This window comes from Lotus japonicus, chromosome 5 (assembly GCF_012489685.1).
Source record: "Lotus japonicus ecotype B-129 chromosome 5, LjGifu_v1.2".
Classification (NCBI taxonomy): Eukaryota; Viridiplantae; Streptophyta; class Magnoliopsida; order Fabales; family Fabaceae; genus Lotus; species Lotus japonicus.
Window position 1 is genome coordinate 47,939,561 of NC_080045.1, and position 16,400 is coordinate 47,955,960.

Here is a 16,400-nt window from a genome sequence, read left to right on the forward strand (position 1 = left end):
ACATGATGCCGCAGGACAACTTTGGATGCTCATATATGTCTTTTTTGTAATAGTTATTAAGTAATAGTGTTATTTAGTGGAAGATGAGACCATAACACCAACTATTGTAATGAAATGCTTGGATGACATTACTTTGGCTCCATTACTTTTGTAATAGCTTTATGACTCACATATGCTATGTTCAAGACTCACATGTTTTCAGGTTGTGTTTTCTATAAGAATTGTTGTTTATTAAGCATTAACTCAATTCTGCATCATGTGCATACACTGCCAAAACAGGGCAGCAACTATACATTTTTGTGTGCATGAGTTATGGAACACTGCAGGGAAAACAAGTCAGAATTTAAGTCCAGTATTTATGTTCAAAACAACCAACACATATTGCATTAAATCATAGCTGGAGATTGCATTCATAACATAGGACATCTTAATTCAATTCAATCCTGGCAAAATACAAAAGTCATTCAATACAGGCAAAAGACAACATTTTCATTCATAACAACCTAACACACATAAGAAGATCAACAACAACAAAACACATAAGAACCTAAACCCTAAATCCAACATACCCCATTCCTAGAAGAACTTTAACACTTCTACAACCAAAGTAATGCCTAAGAAGAACAACATGACATTAATCTTGAATCTCTCTCTCTTTTCAGCTTCATCTTCATCCTCTCTATTTTCTTGTCCTTCTCATTCATGTCTTCACATAACTTGACAATTGCCTTGTGCACAATTTTGTGAATATCTTCCCTCAACCTAGAAATCCTTTTTTCCATAATGTCATTTATGTCTTCATTCAGATTTGAAGAACCCTCTTTACCATCTTCTTGCAGCTACACCTCTATCCCACTCGAAAAAACTACAAGTCCCTTTCTCCTAGAACAATTTCGAAATCAAACATTACAAGCAGAAGGCAGAGGAATGAAAATACATGAATCAGTAGAGAAGAAATGACCTTCCAATCAGGGCACCTCCAAAATAGCTTTCATGGGTTATTCTTAGAATTGGATCGGTAAAGAATAACCTCCAAAATAGCTTCGTGGTTCTGATAATTCATTTTCCTCCGCCGACTCTCTCCGTGCTTCGTTCGCTTCTCTCCTTCTGCTTCGTTCGCTTCTCTTCTCGTGGTTCTTCCCCCTTCGTTCGCTTCTCTTTGTGTTCTTCCTTCTGTTCGTCAATTTGGGGCTCAAGATATTTTAGGGTTCAATTTGGGGTTGAATAGGTAGATTAGGGATTAGTGATTATTAGATTAGGTTTTTATTTAGGTTAGGGATTATTAGATTAGGTTTTTATTTAAATTAGGGATTTTATTAAGTTTTTATTTATTTATTTATGCTATAATATATGAGTTGGAATTAAAAAATAAAATTTTAGAATTTTTCAATTTAAAAAAAATTAAAAATGCTGCTGAGTAGGATAAAATTGAAGTCTGACAGCATTTGGCCTTAATTGAATTAATTTTTTTTCTAGGGACCCAATTTGATGCAAATTTTTTTCAGGGATTGGAACTGATTCCCTTTACAATTTCAGGGGTCATTTGACCATTTAAGCCTTTAATTAATTTTGAATATTTTTACGAGGTACATGTATTCAATTCATCTTTAAATTATAAAGTCGTGCCCTATGTACTCTATCCGTGAATGACACATGTTCAATACTAGTTTAGAGTAAAATATGCTGACCCCCACAAGATTTCTCGAAAAGAAACTTCACCTCATTATTATCTAAAATATGCATTCCGACTCCACTTCATTTTAAATATCATATCATCAATAAATATTTTTTTATTTATTTTTCAAAGCATTAACTCATTCTCCCTTAGTATATTTGTTAGTAATTCATACATTCCATGTGAATGAACATCTCCCCCTATAAAATGTCCTCATTATATATGATTAAAGTACTCCAAAAGTGATTTCTCACTTCCTTGCCCTGAACCACCACAATCATGTCTGACAATTCTTCCAGCTTCACCCGACTTCTTTTCTTTGGCCTTGAAGAACACCCCCTGGATAACAATCAGTATGAAAATACTCCATGCATATTGTGCAACCAAGTTTTCTCTGATTCACATTCCTTCATTAGACATATTGATTATCATTATCATATTGCTGAACAAAGCCTTTCTTTGAGAGACTCGACTCTCAACCCTTTGCCTAATTTTCCCAGGCCTCTATTGATACAAGATGTAACACCCCGATTTCGGTGGCGTCACTTTAGCAACCAAAATAAACTTAATGCGGAAAAACGTACATATTTTTTTTTTGATAATAACTAAGACAAGACTGAATTAAATAAAACCCAAATGCGAAAGGCAACAGAGCTAATATACAATATATATAGCATCCCCCGCTGTAAATAGCGACCTCGTCACGAGTAACCTCCAATGACGGAAAGTAGAGAAGTGTAACGCCCGTAGGCAAAATGTACAATCCCAAAATGTTAGGTCAAGTGTCAGCAACACAAGCCCTCAAAAATAAGAATAAGTCAGAGCTAGGACACTAACACCCAACCTTAATAGACTCTAATCACCCATCCCCCATACTTCCATCATCGACTCCCATCTGGTCATGCATGAAGTCCGGTCCACGTCGAAGGCTCAATAGTAGTCATTTCGCTCCGGGTCTTCCCCGAACGACGAGGAATCACGGAAGAATCCACCAACGACATCTGACAAAAAGGGCATACATAGCCCCCCAAACACAGGTAGCACGTGCAAGGGTCAACTTACGGAATATAGTATAGAGAATACAAGACAACAGGTAAAGTATAAGGGGTATAGATATATATGTTATATATATACATATAAGTTCTGCATTGTCTACCCTAAGGTTTAAACATAGAATGTTATCAACACTCTAGTACAATTCCATCATCAAAGCACATAACGATATCTATCAACATCTACTCATCAAAACACATAACGATATTTAATTAGAGTGCATGATATGCCAATGCAACGTCAATCTCGACGATTCCGGAAAGAGTAGGCTGGGCACGTTTGAGTCGGTCCTAACACTGGCATTGTGTCGATCATAACCCCCGAGTGTCACTTACAACCTTGACATAGCCGGATCAGTCCTAACCCTGCGGGTCGACTTTTCCCTCCGCTATGCCCGACAATCAACAGGTCGATCCTAACCTCACGGTCGATCATATCCCCCGTCGATGTCTGAATTACCCGAAGGTATAAACTGTACCCGAAGGCATAAACTGTACCCGAAGGCATAAACTGTACCCGAAGGCATAAACTGTACCCGAAGGTATAAACTGTACCCGAAGGCATAAACTGTACCCGAAGGCATAAACTGTACCCGAAGGCATAAACTGTACCCGAAGGCATAAACTTAACTCATGATGATTCCTCGAATCATCCGACTCATCTCCATCCGATGGTCAAAAACTGCTCAGCGAGCAAAGAGTATCGACATACTCGAAAACTATCAGTCTCCCGGCTTATCCCTCGGATAGCCCAACGACATAACTGCTCCCACAGCACAAGAGTATCAACATACTCAAAACTTCTCAACTTTCTCAACACTTGGATCCGACGACACTTCTCGTTTTCCAAAACTAGGATCTTCATCCCAAGCTTCCTTTCGAGGTTTACGCCATTACTTAAAGATTTAGAGGTTGTTTAATGTCTTATGAGTTTTCTTTTCAAAATAATATCCTTTTAATCTTATCGCGAATCTTATAAGTTCCCGGGATCTCCAAATCCCAAATGACTCCAGAGAATGTCTCGACCCATGAAAAACCATAACAAGGCCCGAATCTCATTCGTCCTATCGAACTTTCTCAAAACTCTCAAAATAAAATCGGCATGACCTGCCCGCTATTCTCACTACTCAGAATCACAGATATGAGTACAAGACATAGTTTAAATCATCACCGTCATCAAACATGACATATGACAATACATCTCAGACTAAACACGTAGCACTTAGCATATAAATCATGCACCACACATCCTAGATTACCCACATAGCACATAGCATGTAAGTCAATCTCAAAAACATAATAGTAGATGCATCATCTACATTGTCAGCCGAAGCCTCAGAAAACATTTTCCCAATCATACACAAACAAGTGCATAAACAGTAAATCAAGTCGAATGCGTCGACACCTAAAGCATTAGCTAGTAAGGTAAGTTGCCCTTACCTCTAGTTATTCCAGCGTTCTCCTCAAACGTTCCTTCACAATGAGCTCCTTGATCTTCAGGAAATTCTTCAAAAGAACCTTTAAAGTAAAACCACAGAATTCTATCAAAATCTATCGGAAACTAAGCTATCAATGCTCACTAAGGTTACACGAAGTAGTTCATACTCCGAGGTACGATAATCTAGCGCGAAAGGACAAGTTTTCGGAAAAGGAATTTTCCCCCTCCTCCCCTATAGGGCTCGACCACTTTTCACAATTGTGGGGCTCGATTTTTCTTCGATCAAACTTGGTTCCTATGCTTTCATTAGCCGTAACTAAGGGTATTCTGAACTCGGAAAAATTATCGGATCAAAAACTGTCGCAGGGGTATTTTGGTCATGATTTTTAACTTAGAAATTTCAAAACTGAAATCCCAAAAACCAAATTTTGCAGGGACGTTACTAACGACGTTTATGACAACTAATCCTACTAACACTAAGCTAAGGCGATAGTTTTTAGCCTAAAGGTTGAAGCTTTACCTCAAAAACTCCAAAAATGGGTATTTAAGGCTAAAATTGATTCCGGCGGAATTCCGGCGACATAACGGAAAATCTAATCCGGCAGAAGTGATCTTGGGCACATATAGAAGAGGTTTAGAATCAGAAATGAAAGATTCAGGATAGTTTTGCAAAAACCCATAAACTATTAGCTCAGAAAAGTCTACAGAAAAAGCTATGGAAAAAGCGATCAGAGGTAAGGATTAGCGACTATACCTCGAAGCCTTGAAGTAGCAACTGATTGATCGACGATCAAGCAAACGATGAAGAAAATATTCTCTTCTCCCTCCCTTGTAGAACTCGCGGCCTTGATGAAGAAAATGGAGGAAAATTTGAGTTTTTCTTCCTTTCTTTGCTATATATAAAGGTTGGAAATTCGCGGGAAAAAGAAAGTTTCGCGAATCTAATTTTTCCGGCGTCATACTCCGTGAATTAATAGATATGTTTTGGCGAAAAAATTCCAAAACTAAAATGAGGTCTCTTTGTATTTTTGGCAACTAAAGCATAGTCGGTATAAAACTATTTTACCCGATAAGTTGCTTTTTGCATCGAATGTCGGAATGGAAAACTTCCTTCGGAAGAAAGATTGAAATCATCAAGAGAAATGAGTGCACGCGTGTAGAATATTCATTTGAAGCTCTGAATAGAAAAAGTCTTCATCGTCGAGAAATTCTAGGGTTTTGAAATACCAGGGATTCGGTTTCGGCAAACTTCCGATGATTGGAATCGGACGTTCGTAGATCCTAGAGTTTCGCCTCGAAACGATTGTGATATATGGAAAAAGAGAAGTTCTAACATTTCTCTGAAGATTTTTGGAATTAACTTCCGTCGTGCCTAAAAGTGAAAATTAGCTATATACTAGGGTTTCTGACCTAGGTTTAAGCGTAAAACGATCGTGCTATAACTTTTATCGACTTCGATACGATCCTTTGACTTTTCCTGAACTTTCTCCTTCATAAATTTATTTCATTTGGTAAACTCTTGTTCAGGTTTCCTTTCACGATACATCAAGCCTAATCGTAAATGGAAATCTCTTCCACTTATTCTAAGCTTAAAAACTTGGGTCTTACATTACTACCCTCCAAAAAGAAAGTTTCGTCCTCGAAACTTAGGGTTCAGTAAAAGCTCTGACTATTGTTCTTGATCTTTTCCTCTAACTCCCATATGGCATCGTCTGTGTCTTTGTTCCAAATAACTCTTACTAAAGCACTCTGCTTTCCCTTCGATTGTTTCACTCTTCTAGTCCCAATGTTGACCAACAGCGTCTCAACAGACATATCATCTTTCAACTTGCCGAGGTTTAACTACAATCATCAATGGTAACACCACTAAAACTCTTACTCGAATATGATCTACAGCTTCTGAAGTCAATCTTTACCCTAAGATTCTCATTCCACTTAGCAAAAATTCACTCGCTAATCTCTAGCTTGTATCACCGAAATCCATAACAAGTTTCATTCACTCTTAGACTTTAAGCAACTTGTCCAAATATGACAACCTCAAGTGTTCATCTTAATACTAACACTTCCCTTTTCTGTAACTTGATCACCATCTCGTCAATCAACTTCTTAATCTCTCTATCAAATTCTAACCAACTTCGAGTCCTAGAAACTTAAGACAACAATTCATAGACTTAAAACCTGAACCCTCACCAAGTTTGGACCTCTAATGTCCGTTAATTCTTCAATGCTTCCTAAATGAATATCCATTTCTTCAAACTATATCTCCTTCGCAAGAGAACTTATACTTAATGCGAACTTTTTCCTCCCAGATCGACTAATCCTCGATCCAATCAAGTTAATCTTACCAATCCTTCTATCAAAGTCCATAGCCAGCTCTGATTCCGAATATCACCCCCTCAATATTAAGTTGATCAAGCCTAATACATCGAAGGTGAAATTTAGAAAAACCCACTGGAACAGTCAATGAGTTCCTATCATCCAATAGTCACAAATATCCTGACCTCACATCCTCAACGATTCCGCTACGGAACTACACGCCCTCGACATCATACGTATACTATCCATAAGAAATCTCTATGAGATTCATCTTCAGCTTCTAACTTCTTGTTAAACGCATTGGTGCAGAACTACTTTCTAGGTTTACCGTGTTATTCTAAACCTCGTGTAATTTCTATAGCTAAAATACGAGCTACGGTCAAATAAGGTGTTAATAGGCGTAATAACTATAAGGTCAAAGCTCAAACAAACAGTTAGTACTCATCATAAGATAGCATCTCCATAACTATACAATATGATTAAGCAATAACTTCAATCAATTTTTAAGCGAAAAATCGCTTGCAGACAATCAATTTTCACTCTTTGCAGAGTCACACAACCTAGCACAGAAGACCTATTCCCCAACAACTCCCGAAAGACTCGACAAGCTCTGATACCACAATGTAACACCCCGATTTCGGTGGCGTCACTTTAGTAACCAAAATAAACTTAATGCGGAAAAACGTACATATTTTTTTTTGATAATAACTAAGACAAGACTGAATTAAATAAAACCCAAATGCGAAAGGCAACAGAACTAATATACAATATATATAGCATCCCCCGCTGTAAATAGCGACCTCGTCACGAGTAACCTCCAATGACGGAAAGTAGAGAAGTGCAACGCCCGTAGGCAAAATGTACAATCCCAAAATGTTAGGTCAAGTGTCAGCAACACAAGCCCTCAAAAATAAGAATGAGTCAGAGCTAGGACACTAACACCCAACCTTAATAGACTCTAATCACCCATCCCCCATACTTCCATCATCGACTCCCATCTGGTCATGCATGAAGTCCGGTCCACGTCGAAGGCTCAATAGTAGTCATTTCGCTCCGGGTCTTCCCCGAACGACGAGGAATCACGGAAGAATCCACCAACGACATCTGACAAAAAGGGCATACATAGCCCCCCAAACACAGGTAGCACGTGCAAGGGTCAACTTACGGAATATAGTATAGAGAATACAAGACAACAGGTAAAGTATAAGGGGTATAGATATATATGTTATATATATACATATAAGTTCTGCATTGTCTACCCTAAGGTTTAAACATAGCATGTTATCAACACTCTAGTACAATTCCATCATCAAAGCACATAACGATATCTATCAACATCTACTCATCAAAACACATAACGATATTTAATTAGAGTGCATGATATGTCAATGCAACGTCAATCTCGACGATTCCGGAAAGAGTAGGCTGGGCACGTTTGAGTCGGTCCTAACACTGACATTGTGTCGACCATAACCCCCGAGTGTCACTTACAACCTTGACATAGCCGGATCAGTCCTAACCCTGCGGGTCGACTTTTCCCTCCGCTATGCCCGACAATCAACAGGTCGATCCTAACCTCACGGTCGATCATATCCCCCATCGATGTCCGAATTACCCGAAGGTATAAACTGTACCCGAAGGCATAAACTGTACCCGAAGGCATAAACTGTACCCGAAGGCATAAACTGTACCCGAAGGCATAAACTGTACCCGAAGGCATAAACTTAACTCATGATGATTCCTCGAATCATCCGACTCATCTCCATCCGATGGTCAAAAACTGCTCAGCGAGCAAAGAGTATCGACATACTCGAAAACTATCAGTCTCCCGGCTTATCCCTCGGATAGCCCAACGACATAACTGCTCCCACAGCACAAGAGTATCAACATACTCAAAACTTCTCAACTTTCTCAACACTTGGATCCGACGACACTTCTCGTTTTCCAAAACTAAGATCTTCATCCCAAGCTTCCTTTCGAGGTTAACGCCATTACTTAAAGATTTAGAGGTTGTTTAATGTCTTATGAGTTTTCTTTTCAAAATAATATCCTTTTAATCTTATCGCGAATCTTATAAGTTCCCGGGATCTCCAAATCCCAAATGACTCCAGAGAATGTCTCGACCCATGAAAAACCATAACAAGGCCCGAATCTCATTCGTCCTATCAAACTTTCTCAAAACTCTCAAAATAAAATCGGCATGACCTGCCCGCTATTCTCACTACTCAGAATCACAGATATGAGTACAAGACATAGTTTAAATCATCACCGTCATCAAACATGTCATATGACAATACATCTCAGACTAAACACGTAGCACTTAGCATATAAATCATGCACCACACATCCTAGATTACCCACATAGCACATAGCATGTAAGTCAATCTCAAAAACATAATAGTAGATGCATCATCTACATTGTCAGCCGAAGCCTCAGAAAACATTTTCCCAATCATACACAAACAAGTGCATAAACAGTAAATCAAGTCGAATGCGTCGACACCTAAAGCATTAGCTAGTAAGGTAAGTTGCCCTTACCTCTAGTTATTCCAGCGTTCTCCTCAAACGTTCCTTCACAATGAGCTCCTTGATCTTCAGGAAATTCTTCAAAAGAACCTTTAAAGTAAAACCACAGAATTCTATCAAAATCTATCGGAAACTAAGCTATCAATGCTCACTAAGGTTACACGAAGTAGTTCATACTCCGAGGTACGATAATCTAGCGCGAAAGGACAAGTTTTCGGAAAAGGAATTTTCCCCCTCCTCCCCTATAGGGCTCGACCACTTTTCACAATTGTGGGGCTCGATTTTTCTTCGATCAAACTTGGTTCCTATGCTTTCATTAGCCGTAACTAAGGGTATTCTGAACTCGGAAAAATTATCGGATCAAAAACTGTCGCAGGGGTATTTTGGTCATGATTTTTAACTTAGAAATTTCAAAACTGAAATCCCAAAAACCAAATTTTGCAGGGACGTTACTAACGACGTTTATGACAACTAATCCTACTAACACTAAGCTAAGGCGATAGTTTTTAGCCTAAAGGTTGAAGCTTTACCTCAAAAACTCCAAAAATGGGTATTTAAGGCTAAAATTGATTCCGGCGGAATTCCGGCGACATAACGGAAAATCTAATCCGGCAGAAGTGATCTTGGGCACATATAGAAGAGGTTTAGAATCAGAAATGAAAGATTCAGGATAGTTTTGCAAAAACCCATAAACTATTAGCTCAGAAAAGTCTACAGAAAAAGCTATGGAAAAAGCGATCAGAGGTAAGGATTAGCGACTATACCTCGAAGCCTTGAAGTAGCAACTGATTGATCGACGATCAAGCAAACGATGAAGAAAATATTCTCTTCTCCCTCCCTTGTAGAACTCGCGGCCTTGATGAAGAAAATGGAGGAAAATTTGAGTTTTTCTTCCTTTCTTTGCTATATATAAAGGCTGGAAATTCGCGGGAAAAAGAAAGTTTCGCGAATCTAATTTTTCCGGCGTCATACTCCGTGAATTAATAGATATGTTTTGGCGAAAGAATTCCAAAACTAAAATGAGGTCTCTTTGTATTTTTGGCAACTAAAGCATAGTCGGTATAAAACTATTTTACCCGATAAGTTGCTTTTTGCATCGAATGTCGGAATGGAAAACTTCCTTCGGAAGAAAGATTGAAATCATCAAGAGAAATGAGTGTACGCGTGTAGAATATTCATTTGAAGCTCTAAATAGAAAAAGTCTTCATCGTCGAGAAATTCTAGGGTTTTGAAATACCAGGGATTCGGTTTCGGCAAACTTCCGATGATTGGAATCGGACGTTCGTAGATCCTAGAGTTTCGCCTCGAAACGATTGTGATATATGGAAAAAGAGAAGTTCTAACATTTCTCTGAAGATTTTTGGAATTAACTTCCGTCGTGCCTAAAAGTGAAAATTAGCTATATACTAGGGTTTCTGACCTAGGTTTAAGCGTAAAACGATCGTGCTATAACTTTTATCGACTTCGATACGATCCTTTGACTTTTCCTGAACTTTCTCCTTCATAAATTTATTTCATTTGGTAAACTCTTGTTCAGGTTTCCTTTCACGATACATCAAGCCTAATCGTAAATGGAAATCTCTTCCACTTATTCTAAGCTTAAAAACTTGGGTCTTACACAAGAAACTATGCATCATGCTAGTAGTAGTGTTTTCCAAACATCCCCACCACCACCACCACCACCTATGGTGATGTCCGAACCCACACCAAACCCATTTTCATACACTGACTTGCAGGTTTCTGCTTTACCGCCACACCAACACCCACCCCAATTTATGGTATCAGCTGGGATGAGGAATAATGTCCTTGAAATTTCACAATTGCAAGCTCCAATTATTCACCAAAGGGATATAGACATGTCTCCAACTGATGCAACTAAGTCTTATATTGAGAAGCTGGATAAACCCATAGACAACAATGTATCTGCTAATATTGATGATGAAAAATTGAATTTAACATTAAGACTCTAAAGTTTTAGTGGAATATTGAGTCTTTTTTTTCATGTAATAAAGTATTATGTTGGTTTTGAAAACAATAATTTCATATGTTGATTTACCTTAATATCAACTATTAATTAGATATCCATGTGTTGAGCCATGATTAATAAGATCGAGCATAGCTGGTAATAGCTGAGCTTCTTAAGCATCTAGTCCAATGTTTGATATCTGGGTAGTGCGTATGGAAAATGATTTGTTGGAGAGGCCTTCACACTTAATGTGATCTCTGAGCCTTGAGAGTATTAATCTCATAGCTGTCAGTTGTGGGGATAATAATAGATAAAGATAAATAGTTCAGAAGAATCATAATGTCAATTTCAGCTTTCCATTAGTGATATTTTTATGCGCAATTGTCTTTTCCAATTAGTAATTATTTGTAATTTTATTAAAATTTTCAATTGTAATTATAGTGTGAACTGTGTAGTAACATTCTAGGCCAATACAGGTAAATAAAATTTGATAATGAAAAGTCACTGATCAAAAGTAATCCTTATTACTCAGTTTAGGTATTGACTTCAAAGCGAAAATTTTCTTCCTTATTTAACCATCTCTCTAACTTTAGAACTCATCAGCTCTGCCGGTGTTGCAATCTGTCCAATCAACACCAACATCAATAAAAATGTGGCTTCCGTGACACCAAATGAAGTCAAGTCATAGTGTCAACACGATAATGAAGAGGATAAATGGCTCTCATAGAAAACCCAAAATAGCAGAGGAAGATAAACATATAGGAGGGAGAGGAAGATGGTGGCAGAAGAGGCGGGGTAGGTTGTGGGGTGATGGTGGTGAGCGGAAAAGGAGAATGTGAGAGAAACAACACGTAGAGAAAAAATGAGAAAATAAAAGGGTGAGAACATGGAGGGGAATAAGATATGGAGGATGGTGAAAGGAGATGGGAAAAGGGTGGTCCTAAATGAGGGTGGTTAGGGGATGCAACAAAATCCTAGCTAAGGAGAGAAGATGACCCGCTTAATGTTGGTCGACCCTTTATTTTGGAGAAAAAACTCCATTACTTTGAGAAGCCCCCATTGGGAATGGCCAAAGAAAGCGAGTAGAGAAAGTCTGAGTTCATGGAATGGAGAACAAGTGGTGGGAAGATGGTTGCGGCCGCTAGGGTTTTCTGTTTTTCACATATGATTAAGGAGTTTAATTTATACTGACAAGATTTATGGAGATATATAAAATTTTAATGAATTACAAATAATTTTTATCTCGACAATATTAATTTATATTCTCCTCCTCCTCCTCCTTAAATTTCAATCGCTCACAAGCTTTATTGAGATAAATAATATTTTAATAAATTACAAATAATGGTTATCTCTAAAAATTTGATTAAACCTCCTCCTCATTCTTCTTCTTCAGGGATTTTCGATTACAATTTCATGTTCCTCCTTCATCTCGGACACTACTTTACCTTTTTCGTGGGATGTAAGTACCCTAAGAAATTTCAGAATTTGACCTACATTCAGTGGCGGACCTTGGTAAAAAAAATTGGGGGAGCTAAAATAAAATTTGATACATAAATTAAAATATTTTAATCATCAAAACACATATATTTATATAGATGTATATAGAGTCTTAAAAAAAATGTGTGCATTAAAAATATTTAAAGAATAGTAAGGATTAATAAGTTGAAAAAATAGTTTTAGCAGCCTGTATCGAAAAAATTTAAAAAAGAGTAAAGAAATAAATACATATACAGAAAGGTACAGAAAACAACTCAGCAAAAAAGAAAAAAACGTAATATTAATGAAAAACAAGAATTGAGGTCTGGCGGGTTCGAACCTTGTCTCTCGTGGAGATAGGAAAAGTGTGCTACCACTAAGCCGCCGAGCTCTATCAAATAATGTGCACATTATTATTAATATAATACTACAATGACTAAAAAATTTATATAAACCTTACTATTTAAGCTTTTTCTAAATTTTTTGGGGGAGCTTCAGCTCCTCCCTGTCTCCACTAAGGTCCGCCACTGCCTACATTCCCTTCTAATATTTCAATCTTCTTCTCCACGGTTTGGTTGACATTTGGGTCACGAATTTCAACCATTGTGGTTTGAAGTGAAGCGTTGTTTGTTGATGAGAACATGCTTGAATCGGGCTGCAGAAGAACTTGTGTTGCATATCAATGATGATATTTTTGTAAAACAAAACAATTAACATCGGGAAATGTATTTTTAATTTCATTGAAGAAACTATTATTTTTTGGCAAATTCTGTGGTACCCTGAAATTCTTTTAGGTACGGTACCCCGACTAGAAGAAAATGTGAAATTGAAGGGCAAAGAAAGAGAGGAGATTATATCTTTTGACTTTTGTTGGAATCTTAGACGTCATGTTGGTTGTTGCAGCTTTTTTTAAGTCAGAATTTAGTGGTGGAAGTGGAAATGTATGCGATGTAAGAACAAGAGAGTTATTGACCACAATAAGAGTGAGATATGGAAATTAGTGTCTGACGAACGACAAGATCTATATATATTAGAAAAGAACAACTTCTAGCATGACGTGTCGCTCTCACAGGCCAAGTTAGTGACGTGTCGCTCCCAGATTAATTCTCATAAAAATTATTCCACGTGTCAATTTGTTAGAGGATATAATTTTCAATTGATATATATTTTAATTTTATATATTCTAACCTAATTAATTGATATTATTTTAGAAGATATAATTTTCAATTGATATATGTTTTAATTTTATATATTCTAAAATAATTGATTGATATTATTTTAAAAGATAAGATTTGGTCTTTTAATTTATTTTTAGAATAAATTGATTTATTTTTATTGAATTTTCGAATTTTTTATTAATTCGGGATTTTATGAGTTTTTATTGTGATTTGCTAGCTTTTGTTAGTTTTTATCTATCTTTATTTAATACCATTTTTAATATTAGATTTGATTGGGATTTAGATTGTTTATTTCTTAATATATTAATATACTAAAGGAAGGTTTAGTATTTGCTAGCTTTTGAGTTTTTCTTTTCTAATATATATAATATACTAAACGAAGGTTTTTTTCTAGAAGGTTTTGCCACGTGTCATCTCCATATCATCCCAAAAAAAAATATGCAAATTTTGTTTTTCTTAACTTTGAAATACATTTTTTTAAAAAATAAATAAATTCGTGCAAAGAAAAGCAAATAATGAAAAATATATGAATAAATATTAGATTTTTTTTTTGAAACTTAATATTGGTTTTCTAAAAGTAAACGTAATATTGGATAAAAATTCCACTACTTATTTTGCTTGATTCATCATCTAAATAATAAGGCAACTAAGATTTTTCAAAAAAATAAAATCCTAAAGTTCTACCTATAAATAAGAGGTAAGAATTCACTTAACACCACCACATATTCGCAGCTCCCAACTCAGGGTAACAAAGGTTTTTTCTGGGTTTTTTTTGTTTATAAACACTAAATCACCCCTTCATGCATGTAATTATCCCTACATACATGTTTATTTTCCCTCTTTTATTTAATTTTAAATAATTGTTGGTTTGATTTACAGTACATTTATGTCTAATTTTTTCTCTAAGGAATTCTTTTTCTTTTCTTGCTTTTACTTTTGCAGGTGAGGTTTTCATCACATCTCATCATGTACATTTACTTTTCTCCTCTCATTTAACTTTTAATTTCTTTTTTCGAGAGCAAAGAGAGATTATTCAATGATCTTTTAGATTTTAAATAATTATTTATTTAACTTACTATCCTTTCGGATCTAATTTTTACTCCAAAAGATTTTGATTCTTTTTTTTTATTTGATTTTGCAGATGTGATTTTCATCACATCCCTTTATACATTTTTACTTTTCTTCTTCTATTTAATTTTAAATATTTCTTGCTTGATTCCTTATCCAAATAATAAGGCAACTAAGATTTTTCTTCTATTTTGCAATGTGTTTATACTTTTTTTTTTATTTTTTTTTCTAGAAGGTTTTGCCACATGTCACCCCCATATCATCCCAAAACAAAAGTATACAAATTTTGTTTTTCTTAACTTTGAAATACATATTTTTAACACATATTAGTATTTGGACAAACTTGCATTTTAACCTTTACAATTTAGTATTTTGGAGAGCTGTTGCAATTTTGAATTAATGTAGACAAGAGAGTTGTTGTTGCAATTTTGAATCAATGGAACTATCTACTATGAAAGCTACAGACCTACAGTTATGGAAATATGCCTGGTCGCAATGGATTAATCAGTGGTTGAGGCAAAAAAGAGACAAAGTGAAACAGAGCAAAACTATGTATGCAACTATTTTGATTAAACCTATCTACAACTATTAAAAAAAGGCAACTTTTATAATATTCGTTTAATTTAATCTTAAACAAAATCCATCTTGGTTGTAATCAATAAAAAAAAGTCAAAATTTTCTTAAAAGAAAACAATGGAAACGAATTTCATTTTATTACATGGAGTTTTAAAAAAATAAACACAGAGTGCACGACCAACTCATTTGACTAACTTAAGCACCTTCTTACCTACTTGATAATTTCTCCAACTTGAGCACCAATTACTCAAACATAGACGCCAGACAAGCTCGATGGAAGAGACAATTGATATTGAGAAATAAAAGAAAAAGACAACATCTCATTAACCATCCAAACATGACTATTGACTATTCGTGATGGCAAGGTTGGACAGCCAATTTATGGCGAATATGAAATTCAAATACCCGATGAAATCCTTATAAAAAAACTCAGAATTTAGTTTTGAAGACTTAGTCAATTTTACTTACCCTGATTTATTGCGGAACATGTCTAAATCAGAATACTTCAGAGAAAGATCCATTTTGGCACCCACAATTGAAATAGTTTGAAAGGTCAATAATGACATGATGTCCCGGGTATCGGCAGAAGAAAGGAATTATTCGAGCTCTGTTTCAATATACATAGAAGATGGCAATGTTGAGAGTGAGTTTGATGCATTATCCCCTAAGGTATTGAATGCAATAAACTATTCAGGACTACCTCCACATAAGTTGACTTGAAAATTGAAGTCCCGGTAATATTACTGAGAAATATCCATCAGTCCAACGGATTGTGTAATGGAACAAGATTGACGGTGAAGAGATTTGGAGATCATGTCATTTTGTGTACCGTTCTAACTAGGACTAAAGATGGATCTATTGTACTGATTCATAGGATGACCATGAATACGAATAACACAAATCTACCATTCCAATTTCAGAGAAGATAGTTGCCTATATGTGTTTGCTTTGGTACGACGATCAATAAAGCGCAAGGTCAAACGCTAGGGTACGCTAGAGTACTATTTTTCCTTCACTAGATTGTTTATTTCTTAATTTTATTTTAATTTATCTTATCATTTATTTTAAATCCAGAAAATACTTTATTTTATTTTAGATTCACTTTTAGAGTATATTAATTAAATTTTCT